At 42.8% G+C, this 12682-nt stretch overlaps 2 long non-coding RNA genes across 2 annotated transcripts in view; one reads left to right on the top strand and one right to left on the bottom strand.

Annotated features, from left to right (window-relative positions):
• Positions 1–12682, top strand: part of LOC309478240 — a 117171-nt gene that overhangs the window by 42441 nt on the left and 62048 nt on the right. The gene's annotated exons all lie outside the window — the stretch shown is intronic.
• LOC309478247 lies at positions 2701–3318 on the bottom strand. The gene is made up of 2 exons (XR_014198903.1): positions 3272–3318; positions 2701–3109 (listed from the first exon to the last, which is right to left on the bottom strand). It is a non-coding gene; the product is annotated as an uncharacterized lncRNA (long non-coding RNA).

The raw sequence follows: 12682 nt of genomic DNA on the forward strand, positions 1-12682 counted from the left end.
CAGTTCAGAAGCTGGAAGTTTACTGAGAGTGGAACTTCTCCCCTTATTAGACATTCTCTGTTTTATCCTATTTTAACTAGGCTATACACATTACACAGTGTAAGTTATATGTGTGTGTGTTCAATGCCTATCAATCTCTCTCGGTCCAGTAGTATGTTCCAGCACAACCGGGGGCTGCAGTTTCAGGCATAGATATCCATATAAGGCTAGATGTCTTAAGGCGGAGTCTCGAACGGCATCACCGGCGGCCATCTTGTCACAGGGAAGCTTTCTGGCGAGCTCTGTGGTATCTGAAGTAAGGTGAGTGATCAGCAAGCACACAAATCCTCTTATCTCGCTGAAATCTTGACGGATTTACAAACAGTTTGGTTTCTTACAAACGTTATTAACGTGGCTTCTTTCACATGGAAGTCCATTGTTATAATTATTCATATGTATGCAGTGTCATAACTACATCTCTGACGTTTATAACAAACCAAACCGTTTGGAAATCAGTAGAAAATTGAGCAAGTTATGGTTATTTAAAAGTACATGCACCATTAAAACACAATGTTACGAGTGAGCGAGCTCCCTGTGGCAAGATGGCCGCCGTGTGCGGACGTCGACCTCCATTGGCCAGCAGCGCGGACGAGACATCTAGCCTTTATTATATGATATCTATGGTTTCAGGACCCCAGTTCTAGGACCCTAGTTTTTTGTGACAGCGCCACCTAACGAACTGGATGATATGGCGGCTGGCGGGTTCTAAGACCAAGGTGGTTTAGTTACTTTGTACATAGTATCAAGATATTTAATCTCAGGAGTATTTTTTTTATATAAATGTGATTTTTGATTCAAAATGCATCAGAGGTTAATTACAAAGTGTGTACACAAGTGTAACTTTTTTTCAAAAATGTTCAAGGCTTGCACCTTGGAATCTTTTTCAGGGTTTGCGTTCTCGAGCCACCAGGCACTGTTTTGTGTGGATGAGCGGGCCGGAGCGCGTTGAGTGTTTTCTGTTAGAACAGTGTCGTGTTAGCACTAAGTTAATAACTAATGATCTTTGCAACGGAAGTGAATCAATTTATCAAAACTAACTTTAGCTGGACAATAACTTATATTCTAGAGCTGCTGTAAAGCCAAAACACTGTACTGTACTGTACTGTAATGTAATTTCCTATTATCACTGTAAAGCTGCTTTTAAACAATCTATATAGTTAAAAGCGCTATATAAATGAAGGTGACTTGACTGACCAATCGTACTCAATATGTTAAAGTAAATATACACTTTCTAATGTCAAATCAATTAGTATTGGTGCCCCTCAAGGTTGCGTATGTTCTCCCATTCTGTTTACTCTATATATAAATGATTGCTTTAGTAGAAATAAAAATAATTATATTATTAAATACTCTGATGATACTGTAATACTAAGTCTAAAAACAGGTACAGAGTATCAGTCTGAAATTGGGAATTTTGTGCAGTGGTGTAATGTAAATCATATTATTGTAAATGCTGTAAAAACTAAGACTTAAGTTGTTTGGAGTAAATCAAAGAGAATTATGCATTTGTTTTATCAAGCAGTTTTAGGTAGTTTGTTAAATTATGGGATGCAAGCTTGGTATGGCAATCTTTCAGTCTAATCAAAATCACAGCTTGCACGTCTTGCTCAAACTGCAATGACAGTCATGGGTGTAAGAATATACATCACTTCAATTAATTTTTGAGTCGTTGGTTCTTAAGAATGCACAGACAATAGTGAGTGATTCAAGCCATGTTTTATTGATTCATTTCACCATTAAAACCTTAAAATCAGCTTTTGCCTTAATCTAATTTATACTTTAAACCTTTAACAATATCACAAACAAACACCAAATTTAACTGTTCTGACTTTATAAATCACATAATAGAAGAAAGGATTGTGCTGCACCACAAGCAGGGCAGTGCATGTCACTCCTTTACAAATCATATTTGGTTTTCTTCTCTCTTATTGCACACACCATAAGGTACATGAGCACAAATAACCCCATTTTGAAGGGCTGCCTCAATGTGTTGCATCTGGTCATCAAAGAAAATGTGAGGTTTGATTGCTTTCAGCACAGACCCTTTTTGGGCACCACACAGAAAGTATGCCTCATCTATCTCCAGCCTGTTCTCCCGAAGAGTCTTCAAGACTCTTAATCCATCAGCTGTTGTGCCACGTGATGTTACCAAGTAGGCACGAATTGGACGCTTTTTCGGAGGTAATTCAGCAAAATTCTGCTGGAGATGTACCAATGCTTGAAAAAACGTACTTAGTGGGCCCTGCAAAATAATTACACACAAACACATTATTGGCATTTTTCAGAGAGAGTTAAATCATTATTACATTAAATTGTAGTGTGCTGAATGTTAACTAAATGTTTCAACCTAATATCTATATAGAATACAGGGCTTGACATAAGCGCTTGTCAGTTTGTCCGGGGGACAAGTGGATTTTTTTGAAGGGACAAGTGAAAGAGACAAGTAGCCTGATTAGAACGTCAATAACAAAAATAACTAGGGAATCACTAAAACGAGAGAATGATTCTGATTTTATTACATTTATTGTAAGTTGCGAACGATAGTGGATAATAAATGTATTAGGCCTACTGACGGTAACAAGGTTGCTGTTGAGGCTCTCGCAGCCTCTCGAGGAGAAATCTAAACAAACGAGCGCAGCTCACACAAAGAAACTCAGTTAACAACATTTCTGTCAGGACCACTATCGTCATATATGATTGACAATTAGCATACAATTTGGATTGGCGGTATGGTTCCGTTCTGGGCGAGAACTCCCTGCGCATCCATGCAGCCTAGCATGGATAAGAGCAGGGAGAGCAGCAATAACCCCCCTTGGGGTAAACAGAACAGAACCAACATGAATGTATTGCAGATATCATTAATTCAAGATTTTAAAGTACGACATAATTCGAGAATTTATTCTGATTCGAAGGGAATCAGAATGCCAAATCCTGACAGACGAGAGGAGGAGCTGGGGTTGGAGGAGGGTAATTCGCTCCTGAGAAACGCGATAGTTGCTGATAATACTGAAGCAGCTTATATATGTATATGGTGATAGGTGTCGTATTCCTATAGGTAGATGTGGATCAGCTGATAGTCAGCTGATGCGAGCTTGACTTGGGGATATTTTGGGGATATTTAATCTAATTTTACCAATCAATAAATTCCTCTTGAAACAAACTTTGTTGTATTATTTTAATTTAATACTGTGAAGCTGCTTTGATACAATCTGTATTGTGAAAAGCGCTATACAAATAAACTTGACTAACGTGACCTGCCAGAACTAACGCTACGCTTGATACTGCCTATAAAAAAAAAAAAGGTGGAGTTTTTAATATTTTTAACAAATTATACAGTTAAGCAACCTAACACGACGAGTGCTGTTTTCCTGAATACCATCACGATTGAAAATGTGTCATTGATTTTGACAGTTCAATAAACAGTTACAATTAAGTCACTTACATTTTAGATGCAATATTGACTGTTTTGTTTCAGTAGAAAGTTCCTTTATATATCACTTTAAATAACAAGGCTGTGCGACGTGTACCTTGTGAATCTAAAATATAACATGGGTTAACTGAGCCATCTGAGCCATCTTAGAAGTACTAACATGTTGGTTTCGGACCAACATTCTCACCGTGTCCAAAGCGTTGTCCTCGTTTTCACATTCATGATCCAAGAAACTTTTGATCCCTTTCTTTTGGAATACTTTCTCTGACTCATCTGAAAACAGGACTCCATCACCATCAAAGGCCACACGTAACACTTCATCACTGTGCTCGTGGTAATCTCTCTGGAACATGGTGGCTGCACCACATCCTGAAAAACATTGCCATCACCATTATAAGTACCTGCATGCAGCAAATGCCCACTTTTTCACTGTAGCACTGGATTTATAGAATGCTCTCTTTTGCCTCATTCCACAGATTTCCCCCCAAACTCAGCTTAGAAGATGCAGAAAAAGCCAGACTATTACAGGGTGTTTTGGGGGTAACGCATTACAAGTAACGCCAGCTATGTAATCAGATTACTTTTTTTCAAGTAACAGTTTACAAAAAAATATCTGAGTTATTTTCCAATAAGTAACACAATTTACTTTGCTTTCTCATTTGTTGACTGACACCTCTCCTGTCCCCATGTTGAGAGAAATCATGAGTAAGTGCAGAGGCGTTGTGTGATCATGATGGGTTTAGTCAGGGCTGCCAACTCTCACGCATTGAGCGTGAGACTCACGCAATTGACACTTTTCACACGCTCTCACGCCACACATCCATTTTCTCACGCACAGAAAAATTGCGGAGCAAAGAGGTACTTTTAATATTAAACTAATTATCAGCTCTTAGATTCCGTAAATTTTATTACGAAATTCAGACAAAAATACGTTTGGCGCTTGTAAATGTGACGTGACAGATCGCTGAGCGCCTCAGTTCAAGTGCACGTGAACCGATCATCTGTTACTTTTTTATTTAAAGATGCAGTACAACTTACCGAAAGTATACATAATATCGACCAATTAGTGTTTTTCAACCACGGAAAGAGGTCAATATATAATAGCAGGAGAACAATTATGTCACATAAGGTTACATTTACCTCAGGAAAGCCATTTAATGACCATAGCATGTTAATTGAATAGAAAAAATAGCTAGAGAGGAGATTTTGCTGAGCACTATATTACATATTTATTATATTGAATCAAAATCGGAATCAAATCACAAGAATGGAATTGAAATCTTGAAATTTTTGTCAAGCAATAATAAAAACTGTATCCTACCAGTCATTGTACAATGTGTACAATGTAAACATTGTAACATGTTGTCACTAAACTTCATAAAATTCTATTTGTGATGTGGAAAGATAAGACCCAAAAGCGAAGTAGAGGAACAGTCTCTTTAATATAGAGAAAAGTCAGTATAACAGAAATATGCTTCCTCTTCTTAGAAAAATAACAGAAATGTCGCCATCAAGGCTGTCGCTCAAAAACATGAAACAGAAAGTCTCGTTCCGAGTAGGCAACGGCAAGCAGTCAGAGAAGGGAATCCAGCGGGCGCTGTCCTCTGATCTCTTATGAGAAATAGCGGCAATCAGTTGGAGAGGAGAATGCTCTGGGTGTTCGTCAGCAACCGGCAGGCTGGACAGAGTGCAGAACAAAAGGTTACAATCGAACAGATAGGAATAGACCTGTGCCTGGCTGGACGAATGATCGGTCTTGCATTAGAGTAGACTCGGACAGTACTCAGACAGGACTCAGACAGGACACGAACAGGACTCGGACAGGACTCGGACAGCAGGTAAAGTGAAGCCTCTTGCATGAGTTGAATACGAAATAATCTGGCAAAGAAGCAGGGAAAAAGGGAAGCTAGAAGTAGCAAACACAATTAGAGAAAACAGAGAACAGGTGTGAAGGAATTAGCGTGATGACAAGTAGTAACTAGAAACAGCTGAGGATGAGGAAAGGAGAGCTGAGGTTATGTGTGTGTGTGACCAGAAGAGGGAGACAGAGAAAGATACCAGAATGATGACAGTACCCCCCCCTCAACGAGCGCCCCCTGGCGCTCCCAAGGGAGGGACCTGGCGGGCCCGGAGGAAATCATCAATAAGCGAGCGGTCCAGGACGTCCCGGGAAGGAATCCAGCTTCTCTCCTCAGGACCATACCCCTCCCAGTCCACTAAGAACTGGTGTCCACGACCCAGACGACGCATATCTAGAAGTCTACGAATGGTGTAAACAGGGGCTCCCTCGACACGAACAGGGAGAGGAGGGGGAACACGAGGAGGAGCGCGCACGACAGGCTTGATGCAAGAGACATGAAAAACAAGATGAACACGACGAAGGTTGGGAGGAAGTTTCAACTTGACGGCGACAGGATTGATGATCTTAGAAATCTGATAAGGTCCGATGAAACGAGGGACCAGCTTGCGGGAAGTGGCCTGGAGAGGCAAATTAAGTGTGGAAAGCCACACTCTCTGGCCGCAAGCGTATCTAGGGCTCTTGACACGACGTTTGTTAGCGGTTCTTTGAGTACGTGCCCTTGAACGACAGAGAGTCGACCTAACCCTTCTCCAGGTGCGCTTACAACGTTGGATAAAAGCCTTTACCGACGGTACATTAGACTCTGCATCCTGAGAGGAAAACAGAGGAGGCTGATACCCTAAGCAGCAGTGAAACGGGGAAAGACCGGTAGCGGACGTAGGCAAGGAATTATGGGCATATTCGGCCCAGGGTAGTTGTTCGGCCCAAGATGAGGGGTTACGGAAGGCCAAACTACGCAGGAGTCGACTGATGATCTGGTTGGTGCGCTCAGCCTGACCGTTAGTCTGGGGATGAAACCCAGACGAGAGGCTGACGGACGCACCAATCAGACGGCAAAACTCCCTCCAGAACTGTGACGCGAATTGGGGTCCCCTATCCGAAACAACATTTGAGGGAAGACCGTGAATCTTGAAAACATGAGTAACCATTATCTGGGCCGTCTCCTTGGCAGAGGGAAGTTTAGCGAGCGGAATAAAGTGCGCAGCTTTAGAAAATCGATCCACGACGGTCAGGATGACAGTATTACCGGTCGACTGGGGAAGACCTGTAATAAAGTCAAGTGCGATATGGGACCAAGGGCGAAATGGAACGGGGAGGGGTCTAAGAAGACCGGCCGGCGGAGAATTACTCGACTTAGTCTGAGCGCAAACGGTGCACGAAGCGATAAAGCGTCGCGTATCACGTTCGAGAGTGGGCCACCAGAAACGTTGACGAATGACAGAGAGCGTGCCCCTAATGCCGGGATGGACAGTCAATTTAGAGGAGTGAGCCCACTGAAGCACCGCTAAACGTGTAGTAACTGGTACAAAAAGACAATTCCTAGGAACATTACGTGGAACGACGGAGCGGGAAAGAGCGCGTTTAACTAGTCTTTCGATTCCCCAGATAGCCGCTCCAATTACTCGACCTGGCGAAACGATCACTTCGGGAGTCGAGGCAGCGTCAGGGGAATCAAAGAGGCGAGAGAGAGCGTCGGGCTTTACGTTCTTAGAGCCAGGGCGAAAAGAGATAGTGAAATCAAAACGACCAAAGAACAAAGCCCAGCGAGCTTGACGAGCGTTAAGACGTTTGGCGGAGCGGATGTACTCTAGGTTTTTATGGTCAGTCCAGACAACAAAAGGAACAGTAGACCCCTCTAACCACTGTCGCCATTCCCCTAAAGCCAAACGGATGGCGAGCAGTTCTCGATTTCCAACATCATAATTACGCTCTGCGGGCGAGAGACGGTGGGAAAAAAAAGCGCAAGGATGAACCTTGTCGTCAGTAGAAGAGCGCTGAGAAAGAACCGCTCCGACGCCGACTTCAGACGCGTCAACCTCGACTATAAATTGTCTTGTAACATCTGGTGTCACAAGAATGGGAGCGGAGGTAAATAGAGATTTTAAATGATCGAAAGCCTCCTGGGCAGGCTTAGACCATTTAAAGCACGACTTGACTGAAGTAAGGGCTGTAAGAGGCGCAGCTACTTGACTAAAGTTACGTATAAAGCGGCGATAGAAATTCGCAAAACCAAGAAAGCGCTGGAGCGCAACACGAGAGTCAGGAACTGGCCAATCGGTTACCGCCTGTACCTTAGTGGGATCCATCCCAATGCCATCTGTCGAGATAACGGAACCCAGAAAGGTGACTGACGGTGCGTGAAAAGTGCACTTCTCTGCCTTAATAAAAAGACGGTTCTCTAGGAGACGCTGAAGGACTCGGCGTACATGTTGTATGTGAACCTGGAGAGAGGGGGAGAAGATCAAAATGTCGTCAAGATATACAAAGACGAAAATATTGAGCATGTCCCTTAGGACGTCGTTGATTAAAGCCTGAAAAACCGCGGGAGCGTTGACCAGCCCGAACGGAAGGACCCGATATTCGAAGTGACCTAACGGGGTATTAAACGCAGTCTTCCACTCGTCCCCCTCCTTGATGCGAATAAGATGGTACGCATTACGTAGATCCAATTTAGTAAAGACTTTAGCTCCTTGTAACAACTCAAAGGCGGATGACATAAGCGGCAAAGGATAGCGATTCTTAATGGTTATGTCATTGAGTCCCCTATAGTCTATACAAGGGCGCAAAGAGCCGTCTTTTTTCTTAACAAAGAAAAAACCCGCGCCAGCCGGAGAGGAGGAAGCGACAATAGTACCGGCGTTGAGAGACTCAGAAAGATACTTCTCTAAAGCGTCGCGCTCGGGAGCAGACAGGGAATAAAGCCTTCCGCGGGGCGGTGTGGTGCCGGAAAGGAGGTCAATACTGCAATCGTAGGGACGGTGAGGGGGGAGAGAAGTGGCCCGTGAACGACTGAAAACCGCCCGCAAATCATGGTACTCCTCCGGGACCCCGATCAAATCACCCGGTTCCTCCTGAGACACAGAGACAAAAGAAACAGGAGGATTAGCAGACAATAAACATTCGACATGACAAGACAGGTTCCATGAAAGAATACAATTATTAGACCAGTTAATGTGGGGATTATGCTTAACTAGCCAAGGGTGTCCTAGAACTACTGGAGTGTAAGGGGAGTGAAAAACTAAAAAGGAAAGAGTCTCGTGGTGGTTGCCTGACACAGTGAGCGATAAGGGAATGGACTGCAGATAAACCCTAGGAAGGGAACTACCATCTAGGGCAAAAAGGGGAGTGGCCTCCTCACGTCTCTTCAGGGGAATACCTTGTTTAAGTGCCCAAGACTCGTCAATGAAATTCCCTTCCGCACCAGAGTCAATCAAAGCGCTACATGAAACAAAGGAACCAGACCAGCGTAGGGTTATAGGAATGATGGTGCATGATCTTGATGGAGAGATCAGAGAGGTAGCGCTCGCCAGTAATCCCTCCCCTACTGGCGAGCGCTGGCTTTTACTGGGCAAGCAGAAACATAATGGTTGGGTGCCCCGCAATACATGCACAGACGATTAATGAGGCGGCGTTCCCTTTCCTTGGCGGAGATGCGAAGACCACCGAGTTGCATAGGTTCAGGCTCAGAGTTGGAAGGAAAGGAGCTGGAAACAGCTGACATAGAAGATTGCGAGGCGGAATCCAAACCTCTGGTGCGACGGCGAAGATCAAACCGCTTCTCTATACGGATGGCCAGTTCGATAAGAGGATCCAGACGGGTGGGCAGTTCGCGGGCGATTACCTCATCCTTGACGTTGGCGTTAAGCCCCTCTAAAAAACGTGCGACTAAGGCTGGCTCATTCCATCCACAGGTGGTCGACAGGGTGCGAAATTCAATGGAATAATCCACTACAGTCCCTCTGCCCTGGCGGAGAGACGAAAGTATGCGAGAAGCTTCTTCCCCATGAGCCGAGCGGTCAAACACCCGTATCATCTCCTCCTTAAATGAATCAAAACGGGTGATAAAATCTACATCGGCCTCCCAGGCGGCGGTCCCCCATTCACGAGCTCGTCCAGTCAAGAGAGAGATGACGTAAGCCACCCGGGCTCGCTCCCTCGAGTATGTTGTGGGCTGAAGGGAGAACACAACCTCACATTGAGTGATAAATGATCGACACTGAGTGGGCTCACCGGCGTAGCATGGGGGGTTATTGATTCTGGGCTCAGGGGCTTCCGATGACCTGGAAGGAACAGGTGGATCTGTCCTGAACTGATGAACCTGTAAAGACAGATCGGTGAGTTGGGCAGCCAGCGTCTCAACTGCGTGTCGGGCAGCGGTCAGCTCCTCATCATGTCGACCGAGCATGGCACCTTGCAATTCGACCGCCGTGTGAATCGGACTCTCCCTCGCTGGGTCCATGGTGGCCAGATTATTCTGTGATGTGGAAAGATAAGACCCAAAAGCGAAGTAGAGGAACAGTCTCTTTAATATAGAGAAAAGTCAGTATAACAGAAATATGCTTCCTCTTCTTAGAAAAATAACAGAAATGTCGCCATCAAGGCTGTCGCTCAAAAACATGAAACAGAAAGTCTCGTTCCGAGTAGGCAACGGCAAGCAGTCAGAGAAGGGAATCCAGCGGGCGCTGTCCTCTGATCTCTTATGAGAAATAGCGGCAAGCAGTTGGAGAGGAGAATGCTCTGGGTGTTCGTCAGCAACCGGCAGGCTGGACAGAGTGCAGAACAAAAGGTTACAATCGAACAGATAGGAATAGACCTGTGCCTGGCTGGACGAATGATCGGTCTTGCATTAGAGTAGACTCGGACAGTACTCAGACAGGACTCAGACAGGACACGAACAGGACTCGGACAGGACTCGGACAGCAGGTAAAGTGAAGCCTCTTGCATGAGTTGAATACGAAATAATCTGGCAAAGAAGCAGGGAAAAAGGGAAGCTAGAAGTAGCAAACACAATTAGAGAAAACAGAGAACAGGTGTGAAGGAATTAGCGTGATGACAAGTAGTAACTAGAAACAGCTGAGGATGAGGAAAGGAGAGCTGAGGTTATGTGTGTGTGTGACCAGAAGAGGGAGACAGAGAAAGATACCAGAATGATGACACTATTTAGTTACCAAATGTTTTGACAATCACAATTACACTTATTGTGATGCAATATTTGTTTTTACATGAATAAAAACAGTGAAATGCAAACTCAAAATATTACAAACCTGAAGTAATTAAAAATGATAAATAACACTAATATCCTCTATGTAATCTCATTTTATTGACCACTTTATTAACCTTCTCAGGCGTACTATTTTTCTGCGATCCAGAATGGCAGCACCGCTGAGAACATCTGTGCCATCTAATGTACTTTGTTGAATTTGCATTTCCTTCATTTTTCCATTCATTTCAAGTTTGGTGAGAAAAGGCCTTTACATTTGCCAAAAATAGAACTTTTGTTTTTGTTATTAAAAAACAAACAAACAAGCAAGCCCAAGTGAGAAAAAGTAACGCAAAAGTAATGTAATGCATTACTTTCCATAAAGGCAGCACAATTAGTGTTTTAGGGAGTAATGCAATATTGTAACACATTACTTTTAAAAGTAACTTTCCCCAACACTGGTTACAAGTACTTGCAAAAAAATTACAAAAGTGAAGATATTGTTTGTAAATTCTTTAATATTGCAGCAATATAGGTAATATATGTTGCTGTGAGTAATGGATGCAAACCTGTATATAGCCTAGTTGAAACTGCTCTGACATTAATGAAGAAAAAATAAATGAAAAAACTTGATGCATCACCTGCAGTGATGGCCTTTTCCACATCCTCTGGGTTTGTGGACAGGTAGAGAACAGGCTTGATCTCCTTAAGATGATCAAGGAGGGGTTTTTCACCAGTGATCTCACAGTTCAGATCTGCACAGACAGCATCACAACATTGTGTTTAGTAAAATAACATGACATCTTTTTTATATACGTTGATACTGAAATTAGGTGGTTTAGTGTCTGCAGTAAGGGATAGGTCATGGGTGGTGGTGGCGCAATGGATAAGACACATGCCTTTGGTGTGAGAGACCCGGGTTCGAATCCACTGTGAGACACCAATGTGTCCCTGAGCAAGACACTTAACCCCTAGTTGCTCCAGAGGCGTGCGACCTCTGACATATATAGCAATTGTAAGTCGCTTTGTATAAAAGCGTCAGCTAAATGAATAAATGTAAATGTAAAATGTCATTGTCATTGCATGGACCACAACAAAAAAGTTTTGTAGAATGTTCACTCTGTTCTTTTCCATGTAATGAAAGCAGACAGGTAGTCAATACGACTGATGCTTCACTTTACAGTAAGTGTTATAAGTAGCCATATGATATTTTTAATGCGAATATCAGGCTGAAATGCTGTTTCTAGTTTCACTGCATGCATTTATTGTATGGGAAAGAGCATTCTTCAGAATTATAACATAAAAAGAGAGAAACACTCCTCTACTATTACCGTATTTTGTGATGTTGCTGTTCAGGTGATTCATGTCCATTGTGTTGGCAGGTATCACCACTACTACACACCGCTCTGAGCGCAGCTCCGTCAAACGTTGATTCACCATTGTAAGAGCCTATAGTGCAGAATAATCAAAATACACTAAATACTAACAAATTACTTAATCTTTGGGGATTCTTGCTAGTTATAACCAAGTTAAAGTACTGATTTCTTAGTGAAAATATATGTACATGGATACAAAAAAACTTCTATTCTGCTAAATGTTTAATATTAGTGAATTCCAAAAGACCTTTTCATTTCCAAACAGGGTTTACAGGTAGAAGTAAATGCATTATTGATTAACACAGAGGGGAAAAAAGCTGTTAATATAGAGGAACATACATTTTCACTGAAATTCGATTACCTTGACAAATGGAAAAGCAACTCCTTCAGAGTAGATATCCCCTGCCTCATGTCTGAATAATGCACATGATGACACTGCAATGGTGAAAGATGCCACTGAAAAACAAACATATGGAAAGGTTAAAGGGCCAGAAATATTTAATCAATGCTTAGATTTAGATCATCTAAAATAAATTTTAGATAATGAGAGACAACCATATTTTTCTTAGATGTAAGGAAACTTGAACATACTTGTGAACTCAGAGTTGTTTGTAATTTTGTGTTTCCTGCTTTCAGTTCTTGATCAGCGTTTTCTCTGTGTGTGGACAACAAAACAGTTATTGCATGCTCTAAATTAGTAGTTATTTCATAAAAGCTTTACTTTTGGTAGGTCAGAATTATTCATGTAATCCATGATTCTTTTTAAGGATATGTTA

This window comes from Leuciscus leuciscus (genome assembly GCF_965113295.1).
Source record: "Leuciscus leuciscus genome assembly, chromosome: 16".
NCBI classification, from domain to species: Eukaryota; Metazoa; Chordata; class Actinopteri; order Cypriniformes; family Leuciscidae; genus Leuciscus; species Leuciscus leuciscus.